The sequence below is a fragment of the Coregonus lavaretus genome (genome assembly GCF_964263955.1).
Source record: "Coregonus lavaretus genome assembly, chromosome: 4".
Classification (NCBI taxonomy): Eukaryota; Metazoa; Chordata; class Actinopteri; order Salmoniformes; family Salmonidae; genus Coregonus; species Coregonus lavaretus.
Window position 1 is genome coordinate 30,249,499 of NC_139991.1, and position 21,975 is coordinate 30,271,473.

The 21,975-nt window shown below is 41.8% G+C and overlaps 1 pseudogene across 1 annotated transcript in view; it reads left to right on the top strand.

Annotated features, from left to right (window-relative positions):
* The window catches only part of LOC311128690 (SH2 domain-containing protein 3C-like), an 82,247-nt pseudogene that overhangs the window by 15,188 nt on the left and 45,084 nt on the right, over positions 1-21,975 (top strand). The window contains exon 3 of the transcript in view: positions 4,332-4,551. The product of the transcript in view is annotated as an SH2 domain-containing protein 3C-like (transcript). The remainder of the gene's footprint in view (positions 1-4,331; positions 4,552-21,975) is intronic.

The following is a 21,975-nucleotide window of genomic DNA, read 5'->3' on the forward strand; positions in this document are numbered from 1 at the left end:
TTAGATTTCAGTGCAGCCTTTGATGTTATTGATCATACAGTGAGGGAAAAAAGTATTTGATCCCCTGCTGATTTTGTACGTTTGCCCACTGACAAAGACATGATCAGTCTATAATTTTAATGGTAGGTTTATTTGAACAGTGAGAGACAGAATAACAACAAATATATCCAGAAAAACGCATGTCAAAAATGTTATAAATTGATTTGCATTTTAATGAGGGAAATAAGTATTTGACCCCTCTGCAAAACATGACTTATTACTTGGTGGCAAAACCCTTGTTGGCAATCACAGAGGTCAGACGTTTCTTGTAGTTGGCCACCAGGTTTGCACACATCTCAGGAGGGATTTTGTCCCACTCCTCTTTCAGATCTTCTCCAAGTCATTAAGGTTTCGAGGCTGACGTTTGGCAACTCGAACCTTCAGCTCCCTCCACAGATGTTCTATGGGATTAAGGTCTGGAGACTGGCTAGGCCACTCCAGGACCTTAATGTGCTTCTTCTTGAGCCACTCCTTTGTTGCCTTGGCCGTGTGTTTTGGGTCATTGTCATGCTGGAATACCCATCCACGACCCATTTTCAATGCCCTGGCTGAGGGAAGGAGGTTCTCACCCAAGATTTGACGGTACATGGCCCCGTCCATCGTCCCTTTGATGCCGTGAAGTTGTCCTGTCCCCTTAGCAGAAAAACACCCCCAAAGCATAATGTTTCCACCTCCATGTTTGACGGTGGGGATGGTGTTCTTGGGGTCATAGGCAGCATTCCTCCTCCTCCAAACACGGCGAGTTGAGTTGATGCCAAAGAGCTCGATTTTGGTCTCATCTGACCACAACACTTTCACCCAGTTCTCCTCTGAATGATTCAGATGTTCATTGGCAAACTTCAGACGGGCATGTATATGTGCTTTCTTGAGCAGGGGGACCTTGCGGGCGCTGCAGGATTTCAGTCCTTCACGGCGTAGTGTGTTACCAACTGTTTTCTTGGTGACTATGGTCCCAGCTGCCTTGAGATCATTGACAAGATCCTCCCGTGTAGTTCTGGGCTGATTCCTCACCATTCTCATGATCATTGCAACTCCACGAGGTGAGATCTTGCATGGAGCCCCAGGCTGAGGGAGATTGACAGTGCTTTTGTGTTCCATTTGCGAATAATTGCACCAACTGTTGTCACCTTCTCAACAAGCTGCTTGGCGATGGTCTTGTAGCCCATTCCAGCCTTGTGTAGGTCTACAATCTTGTCCCTGACATCCTTGGAGAGCTCTTTGGTCTTGGCCATGGTGGAGAGTTTGGAATCTGATTGATTGATTGCTTCTGTGGACAGGTGTCTTTTATACAGGTAACAAGCTGAGATTAGGAGCACTCCCTTTAAGAGTGTGCTCCTAATCTCAGCTCGTTACTTGTATAAAAGACACCTGGGAGCCAGAAATCTTTCTGATTGAGAGGGGGTCAAATACTTATTTCCCTCATTAAAATTCAAATCAATTTATAACATTTTTGACATGCGTTTTTCTGGATTTATTTGTTGTTATTCTGTCTCTCACTGTTCAAATAAACCTACCATTAAAATTATAGACTGATAATTTCTTTGTCAGTGGGCAAACGTACAAAATCAGCAGGGGATCAAATACTTTTTTCCCTCACTGTAAATTGTTATTGAAAAAAAACTCACTTGTTATGGCTTTACATCACCTGCCATCACACAGTTGGAGAGTTACTTATCCAATAGAACTCAGGGAGTATTCTTCAAGGGAAGCTTCTCAGGTATGTACAGTGCGGTATCCGTCAGGGCAGTTGCCTTGGGCCGTTACTCTTCTCTATTTTTACAAATGATTTGCCACTTACAAGAATCAGAAATTACTATGTATGCTGATGATTGCACACTCTACATATCAGCACCTACAGCCAATGAGCTCACTGAGAATCTTAACAAGGAGTTACAGTCCGTGTCAGAATGGGTAATTAACAATAAACTGGTCTTAAATACTATACATCTCAAATCAAAAACATTGTATTTGGTTCAAAGCATTCTCTTAGACCTAAATCTCAACTGGAGCTGTCATTAAAGGGTGAGACCATTGAACAAGTTGAAGAAGCTGAAATCCTAGGAGTAACATTGGATGGTCAGTTATCATGGTCAAGTCATATTGACAAAGTTGTTGTGAAGATGGGGAGGGGTATGTCTGTTATAAAAAGATGTTCTGCGTTTTTGACACAAAGATGAACTGTACTAGTTCTTCAGGCTTTGATCTGGTTCCATTTTGATTACTGTCCAGGAATAGGGTCAGGTGCATCAAAGGAAGACCTAGCAATGCTGCATATGGCTCAAAACAAAGCAGCAAGCCTTACCCTTAACTGCACACACAGAACTAACATCAACAACATGCTTGATAGCGTTTCATGGTTGAGGAGAAATTGACTACTTCTCTTCTAGTCTTTTTAAGAAACATTTGTGTGTTGAAAATGACTAACTACTTGTATAATCCATGCACAACAAACAGACATATATACCCCACCAGACACGCCACTATGGGTTTCTTCACGGTACCCAAGCCAAAAACATATTTAATGCGTCCATCAGTTGTGTATAAAACCATGTCATCGTGGAATGCTCTGCCACCAGAGATTACTCAGGCAAAAAGCAAGTTTAGCTTTAAAAAACAGATGAAAAACACAGTATTGTATCACAGCGCCTCTCCTCTTTCTAAAGATCTAATTTAACTGTACTGTATATATGAATATGTACACTCAACAAAAATATAAAAGCAACATGTAAAGTGTTGGTCCCATGTTTCATGAGCTGAAATAAAAGATCCCAGAAATGTTCAATACGCACAAAAAGCTTATTTCTCTCAACTTTTGTGCACAAATTTGTTTACATCCCTCTTTGTGAGCATTTCTCCTTTGCCAAGATAATCCATCCACCTGATAGGTGTTGCATATCAAGAAGATTATTAAACAGCATGATCATTACACAGGTGCACCTTGTGCTGGGGACAATAAAACACCACTCTAAAATGTGCACTTTTGTCACACAACACGATGCCACAGATGTCTCAAGTTTTGAGGGAAAGTGCAATTGGTATGCTGACTGCAGGAATGTCCATCAGAGCTGTTGCCAGATAATTTAATGTTAATCTATCTACCATAAGCCACCTCCAAAGTCGTTTTTAGAGAATTTGGCAGTAAGTCCAACAGGCCTCACAACCGCAGACCACGTGTAACCACGCCAGCCCAGGACCTCCACATCCGGCTTCTTCACCTGCGGGATCGTCTGAGACCAGCCACCCGGACAGCTGATGAAGCTGTGGGTTTGCACAATGAAGAATTTTTGCACAAACTGTCAGAAACCGTCTAAGGGAAGCTAATACAGGGTCCTGGAGAAGTGTGCTCTTCACAGATTAATCCCGGATTCAACTGTACCGGGCAGATGGCAGACAGCGTGTATGGTGTCGTGTGGGTGAGCGGATTGCTGATGTCAACGTTGTGAACAGAGTGCCCTCTGGTGGCGGTGGGGTTATGGTATGGGCAGGCATAAGCTACGGACAATGAACGCAATTGCATTTTATCGATGGGAATTTGAATGCACAGAAATACCGTGATGAGATCCTGAGGCCCGTTGTCATGCCATTCATCCGCCGCCATCACCTCATGTGTCAGCATGATAATGCACAGCCCCATGTCGCAAGGATCTGTACACAATTCCTGGAAGTTGAAAGTCCCAGTTCTTCCATGGCCTGCATACTCACCAGACATGTCACCCATTGAGCATGTTTGAGATGCTCTGTATCTGTATGTGTACGACAGCGTGTTCCAGTTCCCGTCAATATCCAGAAACTTTGCACAGCCATTGAAGAGGAGTGGGACAACTTTCCACAGGCCACCATCAACAGCCTGATCAACTTTATGCGAAGGAGATGTGTCGCGCTGCATGAGGCAAATGGTGGTCACACCAGATACTGACTGGTTTTCTGATCCACGCCCCTAAGTTTTTAAAAAAGGTATCTGTGACCAACAGATGGATATCTGTATTCCCAGTCATGTGAAATCCCTAGATTAGGGCCTAATGAATTTATTTAAATTGACTGATGTCCTGTAAAATCTTTGAAATTGTTGCATGTTGCGTTTATATTTTTGTTCAGTGTATATGAATAGTGTGTAAATAGTATTTTTGTTGTCTCTTGGTGTCTTTCCAATTTAATGTAATATCTTATGTTGTTCATGTCTATAACTGTTCTGTACTTTGTCATGTATTTGTACGTTTTATGTCGACCCCAGGAAGAGTATCTGCATGTGCAGTAGCTAATGGGGATCTTAATAAACTAAACTATTCACACAGAGCCATCTCCAATCCCCAAGCTTCTAAAGAAAACCTTGCAGCAGCCTGGGACCCAGGTCACCCATCAGAGCGAGGAGGGCCTCCCCATGAAGAGAGCCGATAACCTGGGTACAGACAGTAACTCCAGCCCCCTGCCTGAGAGGGCCTCCAGTGGTTCTACTGATAGAGACCTGGGAGAGGACCTTCAGAGGGAAACCCAGGCTGTTAAACCTGTGAACAGGTGAGGTTTATTATTTTATTGAATATCAACCATAACTGCCACTTTGGATGTGGAAAAACTGTACTACAGCAGACTCAGATTCCTAATTGATTACTGTCTATCTCTTGTGTAGATCAAACATATAGAACTCTATTATATCTGTGATATATAAACTTCTAAGAGGTCTGGATGCCTCTGTACAGACTACAGAGGGGCTGATGACTAAGCTCCCGTGGCCTTTGAAAGAAAATAGTGTGTCTTACTGTCCGAGGACATTCTGCAGATGTTACTCATGATGTCACTCCTTTACAGGAAGGCCTATAGGAGAATAAAAATAGTCACTCATGATGTCACTCCTTTACAGGAAGGCCTATAGGAGAATAAAAATATCATAGAGTTCGAGTTCTAGCATTAAAGACGTCCTCGAACGCACCCAGTGACGCAAAGGCTGGTGCTATCATCTCGAGTATCCTCAGTTCACTTTTCAAACCCGATTCCAACGGCCCCAGTTCAATTGCGGCAAATTGCCAGTGAACAGACCATCAGAAAGGAATTGATTCGTGTGCAGCAGAATTCTTTACTGACCATGGTTGGGTGAGAAAATCGTTGGCCTTTTTTCTATTTGCGAAAAGGTAAACAATAGATTTCACTCGCATTAAATAACTCTTATAAGATTACTTTGCATGAACAACTTTATTTGTTTTCTAAGTGAATGACATCGCTTCATTTCTGTGACTTCTTTGTCTAGTGAGTCTAATGTAAGGCTGTTGAGTGAATTGTTTTATCATTAGGCTTGACACAGAGAGCCCCGTTATTGTCAGAATCATCTCTACTCCTAAAGGGTATTTTTGGTGTGTGTCTGTGTGCGTGCGTGCGTCCACGTGTGTATGTCACTGACACTGTGAGAGAGAGAGAAAATGGGTTGGGGGGGCATACCGGGGTGATAGTCTGGCTGTCATGTTGTGTCTATGGCGAATTTAGTGATATGGAAGTCCCAGGCATAGGCCATTCTGAGGCACTGTATCTGTCTGTTTAACACAATCATGCCTACTTAATGGGTCCGGTTCCAAACTCCAAAAATGCATTCTGATTGGACAATGTCATAAGGTACCGTCTTCATTACCTTGTTTAGGAAGCTCAGTGGATCCTAGTGCGGGTTTTTTTTTTTCACAGAGAGGAGAAAATGTTGTTCACTTTTGCAGACAGCTACAGCTAATAATAGGCTAGCTAGTAGCTACTAGCTTCGTTAAGTTTTGGTAGCGGCGCGCTGAATATTTATAGCTAGTTGGCTAAGCTTTGATCAGCCGACAATGGCTGTGCACTGCCAAGAGCAAAAAAAACTGAGGACCACCATGTCAAGAGCTTTAATATTGCAGATAGATTGTAACTTCCATCAATGTAGTTGTCTGCATCACTTCCAATCCCCCATATGTTTTTTTCTCTCGCAAATATATATATATATATATATATATATATATATATATATATATATATATATACACACACATATACTGTGATTCTTAATGTCATTAGGCTACTTGCTTTTGCAGGTGGAATTGCTATTGATAGATATACAGCTTTGTTTGTTATTTGATGGGTATAGGGACAATGACCAATGTAGCCTAATTGGTTATGCTCTGAGGTGAGTCCTGGTGCAGTGCACCTGTTGTCCTTGCTAAATTGCCCCATATATATTCAGTCAATAAAAAAGCAAGGGCCATTTAAGATTAATTTATTGAAACCGTTATATCAACTGGTTATATTATATCGTGGAACACAATCTTCAAAAAGGCAGTAACCTCAGCAGTGTTTGTCTATGTTTAGGGAGTTTATAGCCTTGGCTAACCAATTCTAAATGGCATTAGCAGTTCGCAAAGTACAGTAGCTTGAGCGGAAAATAGACGGGACACAATTATTCCAAAAAGCTAATTAACATTGTCTTCAAGAAAACATTTTACTTGCCTGTTCGGGCAGCCAAAAAAGCACATTCCACTAAATAGTTTTATAGTATTTTTTATTTATTTTTTAAAATCTCTGGTTAAACATCGAGCTTTGACGTCCATTCGAGTACTCGATTACTCATGCCCATCCCTACTACTTGGTATCACTGTTCACATTAGCAGTTGTGTCGGTATTCTAAGCCAAACTGTTATTCAGTGTTTTTGTTTGCATGCATGAATAACTAGGCTACCACTTTCAACATTTAGCTTGCATTATCTTGGTAAGACAGCTGTCTGTACGGCTGCATTCACATAGGCTGTTTGTAATAGGTGAATTACCCTATCTATCTTGTAGCCTATATTCATTACCAAAACGGCCTTGCTTTAGAGTGTAGGGTGCTGTCCATTGTGCTGATACACTCAATGGTCTTGGAGTCTTGGCGTTTGAACTTTTTGTTTATTGTGGTATAGCGTGATATAAGCAGAATGAAATATAATTCCAATGCAAGAACCCCTCAAAAATGTGTCCCCTCGCAGATTTCAACTGTCCCCTTAGTCACTTTATCCTGGCGCCGGGCCTGCTACTGAATGAAGAGCTGTTCGGAGCCGTCTCTTTTAGGTGAACGCAACAGAAAATACTTGAAATGCCCTTCACTAGTAAAGGTCTTTGCATCACCACATAGAACCCCTGGGCAATAATTTTGGCTCGAGGGCCACATGGGGATTTATTGGAGGCCGCACAGATTTCTTTCCAGACCAATTTGTTTGTCAAAAGCAATTTGCAGGTCAGAAAAAGAGCAGTTCTTTTAAAATATACAGGTCCATTGTAATTTTTACATATTTTCTATCTGGTTTTAGATGTTAGGGATGCACAGATGTGGAAATTCTGGGCCAATACCTATATCTGATATTTTCTTTGCAATATCGACCAATACCAATATATATTTTTTCTATTTTATGGCCTTTTTAATTAACCATTCTAGCCAGGGGGGAACGACTGCCCCCTCTCATTGAAGCCATGAAGTTCAAGGCCGACCGCTGTACTGCAGGCATTCTTTGCGTAAAACTGGATCCCCCAATATAGTGAAGGGGAAAATGACAATCTTCGTGTAAATAAATAACAATTTTGAAGGCAATCATGGTACCAATAATTGCTTCTATTACACCAGATGTACAGTTGAAATCGGAAGTTTACATTCACTTAGGTTGGAGTCATTAAAACTTGTTTTTCAACCACTCCACAAATGTCTTGTTAATAAGCTATAGTTTTGGCAAGTCGGTTATGACATCTACTTTGTGCATGACACAAGTAATTTTTCCAACAATTGTTTACAGACAGATTATTTCAGTTATAATTCACTGTATCACAATTCCAGTGGGTCAGAAGTTTACATACACTATGTTGACTGTGCCTATAAACAGCTTGGAAAATTCCAGAAAATTATGTCATGGCTTTAGAAGCTTCTGATAGGCTAATTTACATAATTTGAGTCAATTGGAGGTGTACCTGTGGATGTATTTCAAGGCCTACCTTCAAACTCAGTGCCTCTTTGCTTGACATCATAGGAAAATCAAAAGAAATCAGCCAAGACCTCAGAAAAGAAATTGTAGACCTCCACAACTCTTGTTCATCCTTGGGAGCAATTTCCAAACGCCTGAAGGTACCATGTTCATCTGTACAAACAATAGTACGCAAGTATAAACACCATGGGACCACGCAGTCATCATACCGCTCAAGAAGGAGACGCGTTCTGTCTCCTAGAGATGAACGTACTTTGGTGCAAGAAGTGCAAATCAATCCCAGAACAACAGCAAAGGACCTTGAGAAGATGTTGGAGGAAACAGGTACAAAAGTATCTATATCCACAGTAAAACGAGTCCTATATCGACATAACCTGAAATGCCGCTCAGCAAGGAAGAAGCCACTGCTCCAAAACCACCATAAAAAAGCCAGACTATGGTTTGCAACTGCACATGGGGACAAAGATCGTACTTTTTGGAGAAATGTCCTCTGGTCTGATGAAACAGAAATAGAACTGTTTGGCCATAATGACCATCATTATGTTTGGAGGAAAAAGGGGGGAGCTTGCAAGCCGAAGAACACCATCCCAACCGCAGCATCATGCTGTGGGGGTGCTTTGCTGCAGGAGGGACTGGTGCACTTCACAAAATAGATGGCATCATGAGGAAGGAAAATTATGTGGATATATTGAAGCAACATCTCAAGAAGTTAAAGCTTGGTCGCAAATGGATCTTCCAAATTGACAATGACCCCAAGCATACTTCCAAAGTTGTGGCAAAATGGCTTAAGGACAGCAAAGTCAAGGTATTGGAGTGGCTATCACAAAGCCCTGACCTCAATCCTATAGAAAATGTGTGGGCAGAACTGAAAAAGCGTGTGCGAGCAAGGAGGCCTACAAACCTGACTTAGTTACACCATCTCTGTCAGGAGGAATGGGACAAAATTCACCCAACTTATTGTGGGAAGCTTGTGGAAGTCTACCCGACACGTTTGACCCAAGTTAAACAATTTAAAGGCAATGCTACCAAATACTAATTAAGTGTATGTAAACTTCTGACCCACTGGGAATGTGATGAAATAAATAAAAGCTGAAATAAATAATTCTCTCTACTATTATTCTGACATTTCACATTCTTAAAATAAAGTGGTGATTCTAACTGACCTAAGACAGGGAATTTTTACTAGGATTAAATGTCGGGAATTGTGAAAAACTGAGTTTAAATGCATTTGTCTAAGGTGTATGTAAACTTCCGACTTCAACTGTATATCCTTGAACCAATTATTTTAAAATAATTTAGTAGCTAATAGCAGCCTGCAGTACCCCGGTCGGCCTTCAACTTGAGATACTCAATGAGGGGGGCAGCACAGAGCTAGCCAGCATTGTCACTTCCTGGAGTATCTCAAACTACGCATGTTATGTCTACAAAAATCTCCCATATGAGACGGCATCTTAACCGACTTCATTGGCTTCAAATGCGCTATTGAGTCTTCACATTTGAATGAATGGCGTCACGTCATTGATGGCTTTCTCCATTCATTTATGGTCATTGATTCAAGCACAGATACAAACTGCAACCAATTTCCTATGTTCATAAGGCTAATAAGAAAATGTGTCATGACTTGAATATGGGAAAGGTGTAAAAAATAATATTTGCATCAAAAATGAGTGAAATTGGAAAGCATCAGGTAATAATTGTGTGTAGAGAGAGAGAGAGAGAGAGAGAGAGAGAGAGAGAGATAGAGCGAGAGAGAGAGAGAGAGAGAGAGAGAGAGAGAGAGAGAGAGAGATTCTGCACAGATTCTGTCAGACCTGGGCCCTGACAGTAAATCTCAGTAAGACAAAAATAATGGTGTTCCAAAAAAGGTCCAGTTGCCAGGACCACAAATACAAATTCCATCTAGACACCGTTGCCCTAGAGCACACAAAAAACTATACATACCTCGGCCTAAACATCAGCGCCACAGGTAACTTCCACAAAGCTGTGAACGATCTGAGAGACAAGGCAAGAAGGGCCTTCTATGCCATCAAAAGGAACATAAAATTTGACATACCAATTAGGATCTGGCTAAAAATACTTGAATCAGTTATAGAACCCATTGCCCTTTATGGTTCTGAGGTCTGGGGTCCGCTCACCAACCAAGAATTCACAAAATGGGACAAACACCAAATTGAGACTCTGCATGCAAAATTCTGCAAAAACATCCTCTGTGTACAACGTAAAACACCAAATAATGCAATCAGAGCAGAATTAGGCCAATACCCGCTAATTATCAAAATCCAGAAAAGAGCCGTTAAATTCTATAACCACTTAAAAGGAAGCGATTCCCAAACCTTCCATAACAAAGCCATCACCTACAGAGAGATGAACTTGGAGAAGAGTCCCCTAAGTAAGCTTGTCCTGGGGCTTTGTTCACAAACACAAACAGACCCCACACAGCCCCAGGACAACAACAACAACAACAACAACAACACAATTAGACCCAACCAAATCATGAGAAAACAAAAAGAGAATTACTTGACACATTGGAAAGAACAAACAAAAAAACAGAGCAAACTAGAATGCTATTTGGCCCTAAACAGAGAGTACACAGTGGCAGAATACCTGACCACTGTGACTGACCCAAACTTAAGGAAAGCTTTGACTATGTACAGACTCAGTGAGCATAGCCTTGCTATTGAGAAAGGCCGCCGTAGGCAGACCTGGCTCTCAAGAGAAGACAGGCTATGTGCACACTGCCCACAAAATGAGGTGGAAACTGAGCTGCACTTCCTAACCTCCTGCCAAATGTATGACCATATTAGAGACACATATTTCCCTCAGATTACAGCGATCCACAAAGAATTTAAAAACAAACCCAATTTTGATAAACTCCCTTATCTACTGGGTGAAAAACCACAGTGTGCCATCACAGCTGCAAAATGTGTGACCTGTTGCCACAAGAAAAGGGCAACCAGTGAAGAACAAACACCATTGTAAATACAACCCATATTTATGTTGATTTATTTTCCCATTTGTACTTTAACTATTTGCACATTGTTACAACACTGTATATATACATAATATGACATTTGAAATGTCTTTATTCTTTTGAAACTTCTGAGTGTAATGTTTACTGTTAATATTTATTGTTTATTTCACTTTTGTTTACTATCTACTTCACTTGCTTTGGCAATGTTAACACACGTTTCCCATGCCAATAAAGCCCTTAAATTGAATTGAATTGAAAAATTGAGAGAGAGAGAGAGAGAGAGAGAGAGAGAGAGAGAGAGAGAGAGTCCCCTAAGTGGAGAAGAGTCCCCTAAGTAAGCTGGTCCTGGGGCTTTGTTCACAAACACAAACAGACCCCACAGAGCCCCAGGACAACAACAACAACATAATTAAACCCAACCAAATCATGAGAAAACAAAAAGATAATTACTTGACACATTGGAAAGAACAAACAAAAAAACAGAGCAAACTAGAATGCTATTTGGCCCTAAACAGAGAGTACACAGTGGCAGAATACCTGACCACTGTGACTGACCCAAACTTAAGGAAAGATTTGACTATGTACAGACTCAGTGAGCATAGCCTTGCTATTGAGAAAGGCCGCTGTAGGCAGACCTGGCTCTCAAGAGAAGACAGGCTATGTGCACACTGCCCACAAAATGAGGTGGAAACTGAGCTGCACTTCCTAACCTCCTGCCAAATGTATGACCATATTAGAGACACATATTTCCCTCAGATTACAGCGATCCACAAAGAATTTGAAAACAAACCCAATTTTGATAAACTCCCTTATCTACTGGGTGAAAAACCACAGTGTGCCATCACAGCTGCAAGATTTGTGACCTGTTGCCACAAGAAAAGGGCAACCAGTGAAGAACAAACACCATTGTAAATACAACCCATATTTATGTTTATTTATTTTCCCATTTGTACTCCAACTATTTGCACATTGTTACAACACTGTATATATACATAATATGACATTTGAAATGTCTTTATTCTTTTGGAACTTCTGAGTGTAATGTTTACTGTTAATATTTATTGTTTATTTCACTTTTGTTTACTATCTACTTCACTTGCTTTGGCAATGTTAACATACGTTTCCCATGCCAATAAAGCCCTTAAATTGAAATTGAAATTGAATTGAGAGAGAGAGAGAGAGAGAGAGAGAGATAGAGAGAGAGAGAGAGAGAGAGAGAGAGAGCGAGAGAGAGAGAGAGAGAGAGAGAGAGAGAGAGAGAGAGAGAGAGAGAGAGAGAGAGAGAGAGAGAGAGAGAGAGAGAGAGAGAGCATCAGTAGTTATCCTCAGTTAGTAGGGTATTGAACTTGCAACGCCAGGGTTGTGGGTTCGATTCCTACGGGGGACCAGTATGGAGAAAAAAAAGTATGGAATGCACTCACTACTGTAAGGCTCTCTGGATAAGAGTGTCTGCTAAATGACAAAAAATGTTTTTGTTTTTTTAAATGTTTGTGTCCCCTTTAGCTCAGTTGGTAGAGCATGGCGCTTGCAACGCCAGGGTTGTGGATTTGTTTCCCACGGGGGGGCAGTATGAAAATAACTAACTGTAAGAGCGTCTGCTAAATGAATTGATCAGTACATGGACCTCAGCCAAACCCTTTGAATAGCCTGACTATGCTGCTCTGTTAGTGTGCTAGTTGTCTCCAACAGCATGCCTTCTCTCCCCAATACCCCTATTAATCCTTATTATATCCAGGCAGGGTGATGAAAAGGCCTTATTCTGAGCTAAACCACGGACATGAACATACTTTGTTAACAGCAAAGAATACTATCTCTGTGGAGACAAGATTAAAAGGCTAGACTTGACTATAGACTAATTATCTCAACCAATCCTTTTTTAATTTTTAATTTTACCGGTTACTCATTGAGATTAAAAATCTATTTTGCAAGAGAGACCTGGCCAAAATAGCAGCACACAGTTTCAAACATTTACAACATAAAACACAATTGCACTACAGTTTAAAAACATCAGTTGACACATTGAACAGGCACATTGGTTTTGTAAGGAGTGGTTTAACTAGGGGTCAAAACATTGACGGCCCCCCAATTAATTTTCCACCACAGATTTTACCCTAGCTTTAAAATCATTCAAGGAGACGAGCTCCTCTAGTCTCAAGTCAAGGATAATTATAGTCAAATCAAATCAAATCAAGTGCAGTAATATCTAACAATTTCACAACATATACCCAATACACACAAAACTAGTAAGGAATGGGATTTAAGAATATATGCATATTTGGACAAGCAATGACAGAGTGGCATGGACTAAGATACAATAGAATATTATAGAATAGAATGCAGTATATACATATGAGATGAGCAGTGCAAGATATGTAAACATTATTAAAGTGACTAGAGTTCAATTTCCTAAAGTGGCCAGTGATTCCAATAGGCAGCAGCAGCCTCTAATGTGCTAGTGATGGCTATTTAACAGTCTGATGGCCTTGAGCTAGAAGATGTTTTTCATTCTCTCGGTCCCAGCTTTGATGCACCTGTACTGACCTCGCCTTCTGGATGATAGCGGGGTGAACAGGCAGTGGCTCGGATGGTTGATGTCCTTGAAGATATTTTTGGCCTTCCTGTGACATCGGGTGCTGTATGTGTCTTAGAAGGTGGGTAGTTTGCCCCCGGTAATGCGTTCGGCAGACCGCACCACCCTCTGGAGAGCCCTGTGGTTGTGGGCGGTGCAGTTGCCGTACCAGCCCGACAGGATGCTCTCAATTGTGCATCTGTAAAAGTTTGTGAGGGTTTTAGGTGCTAAGCCGAATTTCTTCAGCCTCCTGAGGTTGAAGAGGCTCTGTTGCGCCTTCTTCACCACACTGTCTGCGTGGGTGGACCATTTCAGTTTGTCAGTGATGTGTACGCCAAGGAACATGAAGCTTTCCACCTTCTCCACTGCGGTCCCGTCGATGTGGATAGGGGGGTGCACCCTCTGCTGTTTCCTGAAGTCCACGATCATCTCCTTTGTTTTGTTGATGTTAAGTGAGAGGTTATTTTCCTGGCACCACACTCCCAGAGCCCTCCCTGTAGGTGGTCTCGTCATTGTTGGTAATCAAACCTACTACTGTTGTGTCGTCTGCAAACTTGATGATTGAGTTGGAGGCGTGCTTGGCCACGCAGTCATGGGTGAACAGGGAGTACAGGAGGAGGCTGAGCACGCACCCTTGTGGGGCCCCAGTGTTGAGGATCAGCGAAGTGGAGATGTTGTTTCCTACCTTCACCACCTGGGGGCGGCCCGTCAGGAAGTCCAGGACCCAGTTGCACAGGGTGGGGTTCAGACCCAGGGCCTCGAGCTTAATGATGAGCTTGGAGGGTACTACATAGTCCCGTGTAGCTCAGTTGGTAGAGCATGGCGTTTGCAACGCTAGCGTTGTGGGTTCGATTCCCATGGGGGACCAGTATGAAAATGTATGCACTCACTAACTGTAAGTCGCTCTGGATAAGAGCGTCTGCTAAATGACGTAAATGTAAAATGAATGCTGAGCTATAGTCAATGAACAGCATTCTTACATAGGTATTCCTCTTGTCCAGATGGGATAGTGCAGTGTGATGGCGATTGCATTGTCTGTGGATCTATTGGGGTGGTAAGAAAATTGAAGTGGGTCTAGGATGACAGGTAAGGTAGAGGTGATATGATCCTTGACTAATCTCTCAAAGCACTTCATGATGACAGAGGTGAGTGCTACAGGGCGATAGTCATTTAGTTCAGTTACCTTTGCTTTCTTGGGTACAGGAACAATGGTGGCCATCTTGAAGCATGTGGGAACAGCAGACTGGGAAAGGGAGAGAATGAATATGTCCATAAACACACCAGCCAGCTGGTCTGCGCATGCTCTGAGGGCGCGGCTAGGGATGCCGTCTGGGCCAGCAGCCTTGCGGGGGTTAACATGCTTAAATGTCTTAATCACGTCGGCCATGGAGAAGGAGAGGCCACAGTCCTTGGTAGTGGGCCTCGTCAGTGGCACTGTGTTATCCTCAAAGCGAGCGAAGAAGGTGTTTAGCTTGTCTGGAAGCGAGACGTCGGTGTAGGCGACGTGGCTGGTTTTCCTTTTGTAGTCCGTGATTGTCTGTAGACCCTGCCACATACGTCTCGTGTCTGAGCCGTTGAATTGCGATTCCACTTTGTCTCTATACTAGTCCTGTGAGTGTAGGTGATATTTGTCATTAGTCTGCTTGACAATGTACAGTAACATGGGAGCTGTGTCAGTATGGTGCAATGGTGCTTGCCTACGGAGCTGTGAGGGGAACGGCACCTCCGTACCTTCAGGCTCTGATCAGTCCCTACACCCAAACGAGGGCATTGCGTTCATCCACCTCTGGCCTGCTGGCCCCCCTACCTCTGCGGAAGCACAGTTCCCGCTCAGCCCAGTCAAAACTGTTCACTGCTCTGGCACCCCAATGGTGGAACAAGCTCCCTCACGACGCCAGGACAGCGGAGTCACTCACCACCTTCCGGAGACACTTGAAACCCCACCTCTTTAAGGAATAGCTGGGATAGGATAAAGTAATCCTTCTACCCCCCCTTACCCCACCCCAAAGAAAGAAAGAAAAAAAAAATATATATTGTAAAGTGGTTATCCCACTGGCTATAAGGTGAATGCACCAATTTGTAAGTCGCTCTGGATAAGAGCGTCTGCTAAATGACGTAAATGTAAAATGTAAATAAATAAAAACGTACCAATGACTTAGTCTCCAAAGATCTAAGGAAGGCCAGCCCACTCTCATATAGAGGGTACAGTGATGGGTGAGAGTTTTGGAGATTATTTATTGATGTTTGAGCGCTTTAGAGTTTGTAACAAACCTCAGCACCCCATGGCATACAGTGTCCAGCATATCTAATGATGCCACAGGTGCATACATATACAATGTGTCACCATAGTGAATTACAGGCAAGAAGGTAGCGGAAACGAGTCTCACTTTAACGATGGTGGTCATCCATGGTAAACTGGTGGCATAATCAAATTCGCTGTGGATGAGCGACAGACTTATCTAGCACAGCAGTGGGAGACTTTATGAGATGTAGGTTCGTCAGTACCAGATCTGTACACAGCAGATACGTATTTTGTTATAGCAAGAGAAGGAACGGCCTTCTACTGTGATAAGTACCTATCGGCAGTCTATCGGCAGTCAGATTCTTGGTGTGTTTCATACTTAAAGTAGGTCATTTCCACTTTAAAATGTCACACTTGATTTGCCCTAACGAAGATGTATCGACAAAATGCCCATTAATTATAATCCACATAACAATTCACATTTCCTGTTGCTGCAGGATTATTTTCCAGCAGGGGGCAGGTAGCCTAGCTGTTAAGAGCGTTGGGCCAGTAACCAAATGGTCTCTGGTTTGAATCCCACAGCCGACTAGGTGAAAAATCTGTTTATGTGCCCTTGAGCAAGGCACTTAACTGCAATTGCTCCTGTGAGTTGCTCTGGATAAGAGTGTCTGCTAAATTACACAAATTTGTGAAACTGTCTCAAATTAAGATATGGCATCTGTGTAGCCTGTCTCATTTAACAAGGAGCCCAGTGATTGGATTATTTGGGAATGTATACTGTTGGTATGTGAGGGGCTTTTTGCAAAAAAATTGCACCATGCTGGATCGCAGGCATCGGAATTCAGTTCCCAGTTGTGAACATATGGTACATGTTCATTTATCCCTTCAGTACCATGAGGGCTATTATGTGGAATGAAGCTCCACCGTGGGGCCTAAATAAAATTCACAGTCAAGCCTATAAGAGCTCAGACACACCGGTAGAATTGTCAAACGTTTGCCTGCCAACAGTACTTAGCACCTCTGAACAGAGTGTCGGCAGTAAATCTCTTTTGTGTTCACACAGCAAAGACCTTGAAGTTTTCAGCCACTCAGCCTTGTTAAAATACTCCAAACCCGGAAGGTGGCAGTAGCGTTGTTTGGCAATGCATTTCCATGTGTGATGCTTTATGGTCTAGTCAATGTCAGCTAGCTGCGCTAATGTTGCTATTGTTGTAGAAAACTCTTGTTGATACTAACCAGATGGCCACAAAAATGATGCGCATGCTTCAATCGAGTAGAAGTCTGTGTGTTTTTGTGATTCTGGATGGCCAGATACAGTGTAGCTAGCAACTATGACAAGAAGCTGCCAAGTGGGGAACCGTCGGTGGTTCGTTTCAGCTAGTTGTATCTTGTTCTTGATACCATGTTTTGCTTTAAGGTGAATTGACTGATGTCAAGTCAATGCTAATGTGGCAAAAATTCGCTAGCTAACCAACAACTGTAAAAATGCATTTGAGGGACAACAAGTGCTCATTGTGCAAAGGTATTTGTTTTCAATAAACATTGGAGAAGAAATATAGTTTACATGTTGTCAACAATCTAAGCCAGCCGAATCTGTTCTGCCCCATAGTCGGTGTTGTTGCTAAACAACCAACCTGTCTATATAACTAGCTAGCAGGATGACATTAGAAACAATTTAATTCACTCTCCAAAATCGCATACAGCCCATAGATACATTTTTAGCTAGCTGGCTAACGTTAGCTAAATGGTTAATATGATTCGCTAGTTAGCTAGCTGTTGTGCGAGCTAGGTAAAGTAAAGACACTGCATTGACTTTCGGCAGCCAGCTACAGGCAGCTGCTTCATGGAAACAAATCCATTGTGATTTCATTATAATGTTACTAGCTACAGTGGCTAGATAGCTAGCTTGGTAAAGCATTTGGTGTTATTTGCATTGTGCTGCACTTACCACCCCATTTGTTTAATATGAAGTGTGTGTGACTCCCTTGCTCAGTTAGCAAGCTAACATTAGCTAGCTAACTAATAAGCTAGTGAACATTTCCAAATTCCCAGCCCTGCTCTGCTCTGCCGTCAGACTGTTTGATCTTGGTTCACTATGAACATGTGTAGTGTAGCTGGTCATTTCCATGTAAAAGGACCCATGAGCACCAACATGTGAAGTTCATAGGAGCATGTCAAATTGGGTGTAAAATGAAATCTAATAGTCTATATTTTTGGGAAATGAAAGCATAGATACATTTTTCAACCATTTTCCATCTACAAAATGTGGCTTAAGTAATAATGGCTTTGATTTGTGGTCAAACAGATGGAAAAGGGGACTTAGAAACCATCTACCAGAAAAGGTATTAAAAGGTATTAGAAATACATCAAAGCAAAATAATGTTGAAGACCCCTGCCAACTCATATCAACACTTATATTTAGTTTTGGAGAAATGATTTGCCTTCTGTAAGTTTAAGAAATATTGCCTTGTAATCCTGTTTCCAAAAACCCACATACAGTGCCTTCTGAAAGTATTCAGACCCCTTGACTTTTTCCACATTTTGTTACGTTACAGCCTTATTCTAAAATTGATTAAATCGTTTTTTCCCCTCATCAATACCCCATAATGATGAAGCAAAAACAGGTTTTTAGGAAATGTATTTAAAAAACAAAAACTGAAATATCACATTTACCTAAGTATTCAGACCATTTACTCAGTACTTTGTTGAAGCACCTTTGGCAGCGATTACAGCCTTGAGTCTTCTTGGGTATGACACTATAAGTTTGGCACACCTGTATTTGGGGAGTTTCTCCCGCTCTTCTCTCCCGCTCTTCTTTGCAGATCCTCTCAAGCTCTGTCAGGTTGGATGGGGAGCGTTGCTGCACAGCTATTTTCAGGTTTCTCCAGAGATGTTCGATCGGGTTCAAGTCTGGGCTCTGGCTGGGCCACTCGAGGACATTCAGAGACTTGTCCAGAAGCCACTCATGCTTTGTCTTGGCTGTGTGCTTAGGGTCGTAGTCCTGTTGGAAGGTGAACCTTCACCCCAGTCTGAGGTCCTGAGCACGCTGGAGCAGGTTTTCATCAAGGATCTCTCTGTACTTTGCTCCATTCATCTTTGCCTCCATCCTGACTAGTCTCCCAGTCCTTGCCGCTGAAAAAAATCCCACAGCATGATGCTGCCACCACCATACTTCACTGTAGGGATGGTGCCATGTTTCCTCCAGACGTGATGCTTGGCATTCAGGCCAAAGAGTTAAATCTTGGTTTCATCAGACCAGAGAATCTTGTTTCTCATGGTCTGAGAGTCCTTTAGGTGCCTTTTGGCAAACTCCAAGCGGGCTGTCATGTGCCTTTTACTGAGGAGTGGCTTCCGTCTGGCCACTCTACCATAAAGGCCTGATTGGTGGAGTGCTGCAGAGATGGTTGTCTTTCTGGAAGGTTCTCCCATTTCCACAGAGGAACTCTAGAGCTCTGTCAGAGTGACCATCAGGTCACCTCCCTGACCAAGGCCCTTCTCCCCGATTGCTCAGTTTAGCCAGGTGGCCAGCTCTAGGAAGAGTCTTGGTGGTTCCAAACTTCTTCCATTTCACAATGATGGAGGCCACTGTGTTCTTGGGCACCTTCAATGCTGCAGAAATGTTTTGGTACCCTTCCCCAGATCTGTGCCTCGGCACAATCCTGTCTCGGAGCTCTACGGACAATTCCTTCAACCTCAAAGCTTGGTTTTTGCTCTGACATGCACTGTCAACTGTGGGATCTTATATAGACAGGTGTGTGCCTTTCCAAATCATGTCCAATCTACTGAATTTACCACAGGTGGACTCCAATCAAGTTGTCGAAACATCTCAAGGATGATGAATGGAAACAGGATGGACCTGAGCTCAATTTCGAGTCTCATAGCATAGGGTCTGAATACTTATGTAAATATTTTTGGGTTTGAATAAATGTGCATACATTTCCACAAACCTGTTTTTGCTCTGTCATCACGGGGTATTGTGTGTAGATTGCTGAGGAAATTGTTTTATTTAATCCATTTTAGAATAAGGCTGTAATGTAACAAAATGTGGAAAAAGTCAAGGGGTCTGAATTCTTTCCGAAGGCACTGTACAGTATCTTTAAGAGATTTTCTCATTTCCCATATAAGGAGGGAGGATAAGGAAAGTTCACAGAAGTAACAAGTAAAGGTAGACGAATTAGTTATAGTGTTTTTACTGATATCAATTTCTGTTTATAAATTATTAAGTGATTAAAACTTGTAATTCTGTTACCAAATCGGTAACAGAATTACTGAAAAATCTCTAACGGAATTGTTGCAATTGAATTGGCTACAATGGCAAATCATAGTAGTCACAAACCACAGTTGGGTCACCGGCTACTGTCCTCCCTTCCACTGACATACTGTTATGTTCAGCTCATTGGACGTTGAAAAGTAGTTGAAATTTGGTCAGTCCGCCCTGGCCTTGATTTCAACGTCCACAGGAGTCATTTTTTGGGCCGGTCCGGACCAGCCTTGATTTCACAGTCTACAGATGTTGAAGATTTTTGGTCCGTACCAGCCTTGATTTGGCCCAAACATAGACGTCCTTGATTGGTGACCGGACCAAATCTGAACCAATCATAGACATCTATGTTTCACAAGTTTGGACATCAAAGTACAGTACAGCACAGTACAGTACAGTGAAGCACAGTAGAGTACAGTACAGAAAAGTAGAGTAGAGTTCAGCACAGGACAGTAGAGCACACTAGCGTAGAGTACAGTATAATGTACTGTATTGTACTGTACTATACAGTACTCTACTGTAATCTATTGTACTTTACTGAACTGTACTCTACTGTGATGTGCTGTACTCTACTGTGCGCTACTGTGCTGTACTGTGATGTCCAAACTTGTGAAACATAGACATCTATGAGTGGTTTCAGATTTGGTCCGGTCCGGACCAACCAAATTTGGTCTTGTTTGGGGGCGGAGCTCATTGGAATAATAACATGTAGAATGTGTGTAGAATAATACCCATATATGCAAAGAATGATATTGCATATTTCTACCTGGGTCGTTCCACGAAATGAGTGCCTTTTGCTTCCCTTTGATATTTTAAGTAGACATTGTGCACCAATATTGAATTTAAATGCCTGCTATATTAAATTAAGTGCCCTTTAATATAGACCACATGGAGAAATCAATCAATCTGATTTTTTTTATTTGAATAAAGGCTTGCTAAATTGCCAAAATGCAGCATTTTGACATGTCCCTCCATCAACCCTTTGCCGCTTCTAGGAAGATTTTAACCCACTTAATCCGAAAATGTCTCCAAGTTTCACCATCATTGTAAAGCCCTAGTTATTTTGTTCCTTTGATAAAGTCATTTCTGAAGATTATTATTTATTTAATGTGATTAGTGATTCATTTATGTCTGTTCCTCATTTTGAGGTCAACCATTTTACGTTAACTTAACTCTCGTTTGAATATGGTGAAACTATTCCTCATTTTTTATTTAAAAAAATTCACATCAACCCTGTTACCCATAGATAGACAGGCTAGCAATTTTTTAGCAATTTTTTTTAAATGATGAAGCTTGTATGCAATTGCCACTCCCTGTTGCACACAACAAGCTTCCATTCCTCCTGTCACAAGGGGATTCATGGCTGATTTATTAAGAAACCTGTTATGGTCAACCCTGTTATTTTATTTGCCACTTAATAGGCTTTTACAATAGTCATTATTTTTTATTTCACCTCTTGAAATGGGAAAATGCACACAGCCAAAATGTAAACATTTTGTGAAATCCCTTTATATATATTTTTTTATATATTTTTTTACTTCTCAAAAGGCACCTAATTGGTGGAACGACCCACATCACCAGGAAGAGAATGACATTCATATCCATAATTATACATTTCTTGTGTTGTCCAGATCAGGGACCCATGATGTCATTCTGTTACCGTAATTCTGTTACCAGGTGTAAATCCTCTTAATTCACTGTAGTTCAATAACCAAAATAGATTTTTTCAAACTCAAGGTGTCATGTCATAGCTGACACCCCATTCTTTCTGCAGACATCTTTGAATCTTAATTCGGAGCAGATATTTAACAGAGTTTTTGAAACTTTGAAATCAATAGTTTTTATTTGGCATACATTTTAAAGTGAAAAGTCTGGAATTGCCCAGCTCCGCTACAGGGCCTATGTAATGTAATGTGATGTGACTGGGCATACAGCTCCTCT